Below are 10,832 nucleotides of genomic sequence, written 5' to 3'. Positions count from 1 at the left end.
GCGGGTAAGATTTAATCCGAACCTGAGGGGTAACTTTTTTTGCTGGTGGGTGTTTGAAGGAGGAAGTTGAGGCAGGTATTATCGAAAAGTTTAAGAAACATTTAGACAGGTGCATGGATAGGACAGGTTGAGAGGGATATAAGCCAGACTCAGGCAGGTGGGACTCGTGTAGATGGGACATGTTGGTCAGTGTGGGCAAGTTGGGCCAAAGGGCTTGTTTCACGCTGTATGACTCTATGGCTCTACGAGAGTTGGAAGTAGGTGTTTATTAGATAAATCATTTGTCTCCGTTGGCTCATTCTTTTTATACAAGTACGATTCATAATATAATTTTTGTACGTCAAGCATTTAATACTTTAACCATCTCCATATTTAGGAATGTTGAAACAATGCAAGTGTCTGTTTTGCCGGATGTGAACTGAACAATTAGTTATAAAATCATACATCATGTAAATAGAACCCCTCAGCCCAACTGGCCCAAGATGCCCCATCAACACATCCTGCCAGCCCATGTGTGGCCCATCCCTCTCAACCTTTCCTAACCATCAATACTTGGCTCATCTGCCTGCGTTTGGCCCATATCCTTCTAAACCTCTCCTATCCATGTATCTGCCCAATGTCTTTCAAATGTTGTGATGGTACCTTCCTCAGCTATCTCCTCTGGAAGCTCGTTCCATATAGGCACCACCCTCTGTGTGAAAGGTTTGCCCCTTGCCCCCTTAAACCTATGTCCTATGGTTCGTGATTCCCCTGCTTGGCATAAAAATCTGTGCATCGCACAAATTGTTGAATGTTCTATTTCAGACGGGCACATGAACAGACAGGGAATGGAGGGAAAACGACCGTGTGCAGGCAGGCATCGTGGTTGGCACATCCACATTAGGCCTAAGGGCCTGTTCCTGCCCTGTTCAAAGTTCCAATACTGCCCATGTAGATATACATCAAAGCCGTACTCAACCCGAAACGTCCCCTATTCCTTCTCTCCAGAGATGATGCCAGACCCTCTGAGTTATTTTGTGTCTATCTATACTCCAAAGCCTGCAGTGTCACGGGGAATCTAATAAACTGAAATCTTGGAGTTTTCCATACATGCTGTTCGTCAGGCCTTTGCTGCCTGTTTGTCATTGTCTTTGGTTTAGATCTACTACCTGGAAACAGGCCCTTGCGCACAACCGAGTCCATGCCGACCATCGATCACTTGTTCACAGTAGTTCTGTTATCCCACTTTCTCATCCACTCCCTAGACACCAGGGACAATGTACAGAGCCCAATTAACCTACAACCCTGCACGTCTTTGCGATATCGCAGGAAACTGGAGTACCCGTAGGAAACCCACGCAGTCACAGGGAGAATGTGCAAATCTCCACACCGACAGCACCCGAGGTCAGGATCGAACCGGTGCTGGAGAAACTCAGGGTGCTGCATATAGTTCTCAGCATTGCAGCACAACAGTGGAGGTGGCACGGTGGCGCAGCGGTAGAGTTGCTGCCTTCCAGCACCAGAGACCCGGGTTCGATCCTGACTACGGGTGCTGTCTGTGCAGCTTCTACTTTCTCCCTGTGAACGCGTGGGTTTTCTCCGGGTGCTCCGGTTTCCTCCCACAATCCAATGACGTGCAGGGTTGTATGTGAATTGGCTTTGGTAAAATTGTAAATTTTCCCTAGTGTGTAGGATAGTGCTAGTGTACGGGGTGATCGCTGGTTGGCACGGACTCGGTGGGCCGATGGGCTTGTTTTTGTGCTGCATCTCTAGATTCGAAAGTTCGCCTTTCCTCCCCAACAGATGCATTAATACCCATACTTACATGTTAATATTTGGTTTGCAATTGTAGATTAATCACAGAATCTATTTCTAAGATATCAGGATTTTTAATTCAATTTCAATTTTATTTTTAATATGTTTTATTATTTATTTATTATTTATTTATTTTTTTGTGATTTTTTTTAATGATACTGCCTGTAAGGGAAATTCATTTCGTTGTCTCAATTGAGACAATGGCAATAAATTTGAATACAATACAATACAATACAATACAATATAATACAAAGGATCTGGAACAAATTTCGCATCTACCGTGTTACGGCTCAGACTAGAGTTTTGGGTCCACACAAAATGCTGGAGTAATTTAGTGGGTCAGGCAGCATCTCTGGAGGAAAAGAATAGGGGACATTTGGATCGGAACCCTTCTTCAAATTGAAAGTGGAGGCAGGGAGAGCAACCCAGCGAGTCCGTGAGGACATCAGTATGGTGCGAAAAGAGAGAAGTGTTTTATTAAAACGGGACAATGTCATTCTTACTTTCAGCCACAGAACAGGATTGTAAACACGGAACTCAATAGTTCACACAATAAACAAACAAAAATAAAAGTTCAAGAAAAAAAAAAACCCCACAATTGGTGCATAACATGACAAAGCCTAAAATCCCGAGCAAAGATTCTGTAGCGGAGCAAGATAGACCACTCCTGCTAAATGCAATGGGCTGACGTGTGGTACGCAATGGAACGGAACGTGGGCCTTTTTATAATCCATTTCAGTAGCCCGACCCGACTTTGGTTATCCCTCTCGCAGTGTAATCAACGTTGCGGGGGAACAGTTTGTGTTAATAAATTATAATTCTGAAAATGAAGAGAAGATTTTTACCAAAGAACTTTTATTTTTACGAGGATGCTTCCGTAACCGGCTTCCGTCTCCGCACCAGTATCTTTGCTCCGCTATGGGATCTTTGGTGCGGAGACGGAAGCCGGTTACGGAAATGGGGCCGAAAATTACCCATGAATCTGCCCATGACCGTACTACGTCTTTTTGGTCGAGTGGACTATCTTGCTTGCTATAGGATCTTTGATCCCGAGTGCAACCCAGACAGTTCGTAGTTCAGAATTCAGTTGGAGTTCATAGAGTTTAGTGGTCTGATGGTTGTTGGGAAGAAGCTGTTCCTAAACCTGGACATTATAGGTTTCAGACTCCTATACCTTCTTCCTGATGGCACGAGTGAAATGCAAGCATTGCTGGGGTGATGTGGGTTCTTGATGATGCTGGCTGCCTTTTTGAGACAGCGCCTTTCAGAAAAGAGCAGAGCCGGACATTGGGAATGTCAAAAGGAAACTGGACTTTGCCTTTAAGAGGGGGATGTCCAATCTGAAAGCTGATTTACTCAACTATTGATGCCCTGAAAGCAGTAGGAATGGAGCTTTGAAGTAGAGGAGGGGACATGTCACTAGATGCAATGAAAGCTAATGCCTTTCACAAATTTGCCTTGTGTGAAAAAATCGCCTAATGCCATGATTGAGCTTGGTATACTGATTGATTGCACTATTGATATTTAATGGCCATATGCACGGTAGCTATAAAGAAATACTACAGTTTCCTGCACCTGCAAATTTTGGTATGAAGCACACAAATGCATTTATCTATCAGATTTCCAATTACCTTCTTCCCTATGGCACGTCAGTAATGCTGAACTACCCGAAATAATTGTAGCAACAAAGAACTGAAGATGTTGGCTTACCAACAAAAGACACACGTTGCTGGAGTTACTCAATGGATCAGGCAGCATCCAAGGAGAAGATACACACAAAAAGCTGTAGTAACTCAGTGGGACAGGCAGCATCTCTGGAGAGAAGGAATGGGTGACGTTTCGGGTCAAGACCTTTTCTTCAGACTGGTATTTTGGGTAGGGACCCTTCTTAAGTCCTGACCAGAATCATCACCTATCCATGGTCGCCAGAGAAGCTGCCCGACCTGCTGAGGTCCTCCAGTATTGTGTGTCTACCCAGGAGAATTTCTAGATCAATATTTTTAGTCATATGAAACATGAATGTAGACCTCTGTGGCTAGTTGGCAACAAGGAAGCAATTACTCAGCCAAGTGAGATTTCAACATGCATTGAAGGAATACGGATAGTGAGAATAAGGACGCTGGGGCTACATCTGTACAATTGGTGTGATAATACCTGGGATACTGAGTCTGGCATTAGTCTCCATTTACAAGGATGACCACATTTGTAAAACAAAATCATGTACCTGATCACTAGGAAGAAGGGTTGAGAGATACTGGCTGATACTCATTAGAGAGGGAGCACAAACCAGTGTCTTACTGATATGGGTGAAGTCTTGGAAGATCATGGAGGGGATGTTACCTCTGGCCGGAGAGTTGGGATTCTGGGATGAGTGGTCAGCCATTTACCACTGAGGTGAGGGGAAATTCTGAGTAAAAAGTTTGTTAAATGATTGATATTTTTCATCACCGGAGCTATGTATATTCATAAGTTCTAGGAGCGGAATTAGGCCATTCTGCCCATCAAGTCTACTCCGCCATTCAATTACGGCTGATCTATCCATCCCTCTCAGCCCCATTCTCTTGCCTTCTCCCCATAACTCCATGACACCAGTAGTAATCAAGAATCTGTCAATTTCTACCTTAAAAATATCAATTGACCTGGCCTCCACAGCCTTCTGCGGCAATGAATTCCACAATTTCACCACCCTCTGACTAAAGAAACTCCTCCTTCCTTGCAGGAAGATTGTTCCCGATGTTAGGGAAGTCCAGGACAAGGGGTCACAGCTTAAGGATAAAGGGGAAATCCTTTAAAACCGAGATGAGAAGAACTTTTTTCACGCAGAGAGTGGTGAATCTCTGGAACTCTCTGCCACAGAGGATAGTTTGAGGCCAGTTCATTGGCTATATTTAAGAGGGAGTTAGATGTGGCCCTTGTGGCTAAGGGGATCAATTATGGAGAGAAGGCAGGTACGGGATACTGAGTTGGATGATCAGCCATGATCATATTGAATGGCGGTGCAGGCTCGAAGGGCCGAATGGCCTACTCCTGCACCTAATTTCTATGTTTCTATGTACGTCCTTTCTAAAGGTACGTCCTTTTATGCTGAGGCTGTGGCCTCTGTTCCTACATTCTCCCACTTGAGGAAACATCACTGAGATCAATAGGTTTTTGAACACTAAGGAAGGCAAGGAGTATGAGGTGGGAAAGTTGGAAAGTGGGTGGCCTTGATATTCAGCTGTGATCTTGTTGAATGGTGGCATGGGATTGTGTGGCTATTTGGGTTAACATTAGTCTTGTTTCATATTTCCTTACACTGAAACCAAATAGCCTGGCAAATATCCAAAATGAGTCGGAAGGATCTGCAGATGCTGGTTTACACCGAAGGTAGACACAAAATGCTAGAGTAACGCAGCGGGGTGGGGCAGCATCACTGGAGAAAAGGAATAGGTGATGTTTTGGGTCGAGACCCTTTTTCAGACGGGGAGTCAGGGGAGAGGGAAACTAGAGGTATGACAGGGTACAAAGAATGAATGAATGAAAATGTATTGGAAAAAATAAATCAAAGCCTGTACCAATGATCAAGGAAGGGTGGCGCCCACAATGGTCCATTGTTGGCTGTGGAAAAGGAAATGCCCACAATGGCCCAATATGGTTGCGTATCAAAAAGTCGTTCAAACATTGAGAGATCAATCTAATGATAAATCCACTAAATTGTGCAATAATTCCAAACTATCCAAGCAGTAAAAAAGTGCCTAGTTACAGGTGGCTCTTCACATCTTGGTTTTATGCAAGGATTCTGAATAGCAACATGCATACAATGTCATGGGTGGCACGGCATGCAGCAGTAGAGTTGCTGCCTTACAGAGCCAGTGATCCCGGTTCGATCACAACTACAGGTGCTGTCTGTACAGAGTTTGTACGTTCTCCCCGTGACCCCGTGAGTGGGTTTTCTCCGAGATCATCAGTTTCCTCCCACACTCCAAAGACGTACAGGTTTGTAGGTTAATTGGCTTGGTATAAAATGTAAATTGTCCCTAGTGTGTGTAGTTCAGTGTAAGTGTGAAGGGATCACTGGTCGGTGCGGACTTGGTGAGACGTAGGGCCTGTTTCCGCGCTGTATCTCGAAACGTAACTCTGAGCCAGTTTACCAAATACAATTCAGGAATGAACCTGTGAGCCAGTGTTCAGTTGATGACGCATCACCTCCCGTTAACCACAAAGCTGTCAACTTATACTGCACCTAAATATTAAGTAGTTTGTTTGCAACTGCCTACAACAGAGCAATTGGCAAACTTCAACTAATTATGTATAAGGCGTTCTTCTGAAGTAAAGTGTTATTTAACGGCAAAAAAAATGATTAATGTGAATGTATGTTTTTTTTCCCTTGGGTTTTGCACGCCTTTTGTTATATTATACATGTTATCAACACAACCTCACTCAGCTTGTTGGTATAAAGTTAGTCATAGACTCGTATAGTTTTAAAGCAGGCCCTTTTCGAACCAACTTGCCCATGCCGACCAACATGCCCCATCTACACTGGTCTCAACTGCCTGCGTTTGGCCCAAACACCTCGAAACCTATCCTATCCATAAAATCAACCGACATTCTAATTTAAATAAATTCTGTTCCGAATTTATACCTCTGTGCCTTGATAATTAAAAACAGAGTTTAAAAATAAATCCTTTTATCAATAATCATTAGAGCCAGGATTTTGCCGTAAATGCCATGTGCCTTTTCATGCCTTTTTTGATGATTTCACCAGGATAATGCCTTTTTCACGATCGAGTGCTAAAATCAGCCTTTTTTTGCCTTTTGCTAAAAGATCGTGCTATTTTCTCTAGTTGTACCGTGATTAAAATGATGTTTTCTATGTTAGCATGGTAATATTAATGTTATTATTAACGTATTAACATAGTATATCTTACAAGAAAACTTCCACCATCGGGGCGAATCCGGGGGCTCCACCGTTGGTCTTTAATTTGTTCGTGCCACTGCCCGCTGGTTCAGTCTTCTCCAAGATCTATTTAAGAAAGAGCTGCAGATGCTGTAAAAATCAAAGGTAGACAAAAACTAAGGAGAAACTGAGCGGGTGAGAGTATCTATGGAGAGAAGGAATAGGCGATGTTTTGGGTTGAGACCCTTCTTCAGCCTGATTTAGGGGGGTGGGGGGGCGGGAAAAAGAAAGGAAGAGGCGGAGACAGTATGACTAAAAGGAGAGCTGAGAAGGGAAGGGGGAGGAGGGAGAAGACAAGGGCTATCTAAAATTAGAGAAGTCAATGTTGATACCGCTAGCGTGTAGACTACCCAAGCAAAATACCCAAGCTTGTCTCCTCACTACATTTACTGCTAGCTCCAGTCGCAAAGTGATCTGTGTAAGGCATTCATTGATGCTGGAATTCCACTGTGGAAATCGGAAAACAAATCTCTCAGGTTGTTTTAAAGAAATACACACAGGAACCAAGCGAGTCATCATTACGGAAAAGTTATGTTGACAGCAACTACAACATTGATGTGAAGAAAATTAGAGATGAAGTTGCATGCAACAAAATATGGATCTCAATAGACAAGACCACCAATGCTGTGGGCAGATATTTGGCCAATGTGGTCATCAATACACTGGAGGCAGATCAACCATCAAAGGAGTATTTGTTGGCATTGGAAGTATTGAAGAAGTCAAACAACTCAACTATTGCTCTGTTGTTTACATCTTCACTTGCTGTACTTTGGCCAGAAGGTATAAAAGGCGAGAATGTTCTTCTGTTTGTGACTGAAAGGTTTTATTCTCCAAAATGTTGCATTTGACATGCTTAGCTCAAGGACTTCGTAGAATTGCCAAGCACATATGCAGCTTGTTTCCAATGTCAAGAAAATCTTCCTCAAAGCACCGTCACTTGTGCAGTTGTTCAAGGAAATGGCACCCGAGATTCCACTACCTCCTCAGCCCGTTTTGACTAGGTAGTGTACATGGCTCTCTGCTGTACTCTACTAAGTTGCAAATTTTGAAAAGATAAAATAAATCATCAACAGTTTTGAAGATGAAGAATCTGCTGTAGTCACGATTGTCAGTGAAATCATGCAGAAAAAGTCTCTCTCTTGTGTTTATTGCTTCCAATTTTGCAAAATTCCCACAAACTATCACTACCCTTGATAAACGTGGCAAAACATTAATTTAGGCATAAATACAGAACAGATCAGTGTGACCATATACCATAGAATATATATATATATATACACATAAATGCACAGATAAATTGCAATAGGTTGTTATAGTTCATAATTTGTTTGAAGTTGTGTTTAATAGTCTGATGGCTGTTCCTGAACTTTAATTGAATTTTAATACACTTGCAAATTGTGTGGACAGGTACATGGACAGGAAAGGTTTAGAGGGATATGGGCCAAACGCGGTCAGGTGGGTCAGATGGGATAGACAAGTTGGCATTGGTTGGCATGGACAAGTTGGGCCGAAGGGACTGTTTCTATGCTGTGTGACTCTATGGCTTGTCACATTTTATTATTATCATTGAACAAACTGGCTGAAATGCACTGCTAGAAAACTTGCCACAGAAAACACCAGATTCATTGCAATTGCAGTTTGTTCTAATTACAGCCTCGAGGCTTTTCAGCATTGGGAAAAGAAAACATGCTGTATTCTGGTACATATTTTGTTAGGCTCTGAAACTTTGAAAGTTGACAGCGGAAAAGGGCTCATAGAGATAGAAACCCTCACTATATATAAATATGTAACTGAGCGAGCTCTTTAAGTTGCTGAACCCATAGACTACAGACTGAGAGCTGGAATAAGATTAAATAAGAAACACCAGGACTACACCGTGGGTTGGCACAGCGGTAGAGTTGCCGCCTTACAGCGCCTTACGAGGAAACGCTTTTTCTCACAGAGAGCTGTGAGTGTGGAATTTTCTGCCTCAGAGGGCGGTGGAGGTCGGTTCTCTGGATACTTTCAAGAGAGAGCTAGATAGGGCTCCTCAAGACAGCAGAGTCAGGAGATATGGGGAGAAGGCAGGAACGGGGGTACTGATTGGGGATGATCAGCCATGATCACATTGAATGGTGGTGCTGGCACAAAGGGCCGAATGGCCTACTCCTGCAGCTATTGTCCATTGTCTATTGCCAGAGAACCGGGTCCAATCCTGTCTAAGGATGCTTGTCTGCATGGAGTTTGTACGTCATCCCCGTGACCTGCATAGGTTTTCTACGAGATTTCCGGTTTCCTCCCGCACTCCAAAGACGTACAGGTTTGTAGGTTAATTGGATTAGTATAAATGTAAATTGGCCCTAATTGTAGGATAATGTTACTTCAAGTTCAAATTTATTTATCACATGCAGTGCAGTGAAATCACATAAGGTGCAGTGAAATGTAATTTACCATGCAGCGTTACAATTAGTGTCCGGTGGTCGCTGGTCAGGGCGAACCAGATGGGCAGAAGGCCTGTTTCTGCGCTGTATCTCGAAACTAAACTAAGCTAAACTATTCCGCGTCAGTCAGTATCTGTGAAGGGAGAAACAGGGTCTATGTTCTATGTAAGTTACCAGACGATTGTGAAACAAGCTGAAAATGGCTGTTATTATGTTTTACCAAACACATATATATATATATATATATATATATATATATATACACACACACACAATATATATAATTACACACACACACTATATATATATATATATATATATACACATATACACAAAACACACACACACACACACACACTATATATATATATATATATATATATATATATATATATATATATATATATATATAAATACACACACTATATATATATATATCCTAGCCATGTTATCCAGAGATGCTGCCTGCCCTGCTGAGTTACTCCAGCACTTTGTGTCCTTTTGTGTGTTGGCCAGCATCTGCAGTTCTTTGTTTCAACACAATCAACAAGGGCTTGTGTAGAGATGAAATTTCTTGGAGAACTTGGAGAAAATGGCTCGTTAAACCTCTAACGTCGAAGCAAGGACTTGCATATTTTTATGCAATGTTCAATCTCTGTGAATAAAAATGTTAATTTTATTAGCAGGATGCAGAAAGCACACAGTGATTCATTCGCCAAAATTGTTCCATACTTTTAATTTTGTTGTCAACAGTCTTGAGGTGTAAAGAAGGTTTTCTGCCTGAAGCAATGTTGCTATTCATTAGTAGAAAGCCAGTCAGAGTGAGTATCTGTAGCGTGGGCGTGAAATAATATTTGAGGAAATCCGCTTTGGAACCCAAAGTTACAACAGTCCACTCGCAGTTTTAACCAGCAGGTAGTGCGGAGTTTGACCTCCGCTGGCTAAACAGGTTTGCTTTGGGACACAAGTGTTCATTCATTGCAATTGTGGCTGGAAAGACCAGGAATGTTTCTTCAAAAGAGTATTAATGATAATTACCCATTGCTTAAAGCGGGCAAATGCGGTAAATATGGCAATGGAACCATGCAAGGTTTTTTTCATCTTCGGCAACAATTGGCGATTCATGGCTTATGTGGTCCAAGATTTTATCACTTCGAGTCTTAGTGCCATGGAATCATACAGCATACATCACACTGAGATGGTGGTGAATCTGTGGAGTTCATTGCCACAGACGGTTGTGGAGGCCAAGTCATTGGATATTTTGAAGGTGGAAATTGACAGATTCCTGATTAGTACAGGTGCCAGGGTTTATGGAGAGAATGGGGTGGAGAGGGAAAGATAGATCAGCCATGACTGAATGGTGGAGTAGGCTTGATGGACCTTCTAGAGCTTATAAACTTATCCGCACGATCCATGATGCCCCATCTATACCAGTCCCATTTGCCCACATTTGCCGCTAATCTCTCTAAACCTTTCCCATCCACTCGCCTGTACAAGATTGTACCTGCCTCAACTACCTCCTCTGGTGTAGCTCATTCCATATGCACATCATGAGTGGACAAAGTTGCCCTTTCAGTTTCCTTTTATATCTTACCTTCTTACTTCTTCCCTTACCCTACAGACATCTCTCCATTTGTAATTATGATGATTATACTTTGTAGTATGAAATTTTATCTTATCGT

Source organism: Leucoraja erinacea, chromosome 23 (genome assembly GCF_028641065.1).
Source record: "Leucoraja erinacea ecotype New England chromosome 23, Leri_hhj_1, whole genome shotgun sequence".
Taxonomy (NCBI): domain Eukaryota; kingdom Metazoa; phylum Chordata; class Chondrichthyes; order Rajiformes; family Rajidae; genus Leucoraja; species Leucoraja erinaceus.
Note: the sequence above shows the minus strand (reverse complement) of the source record.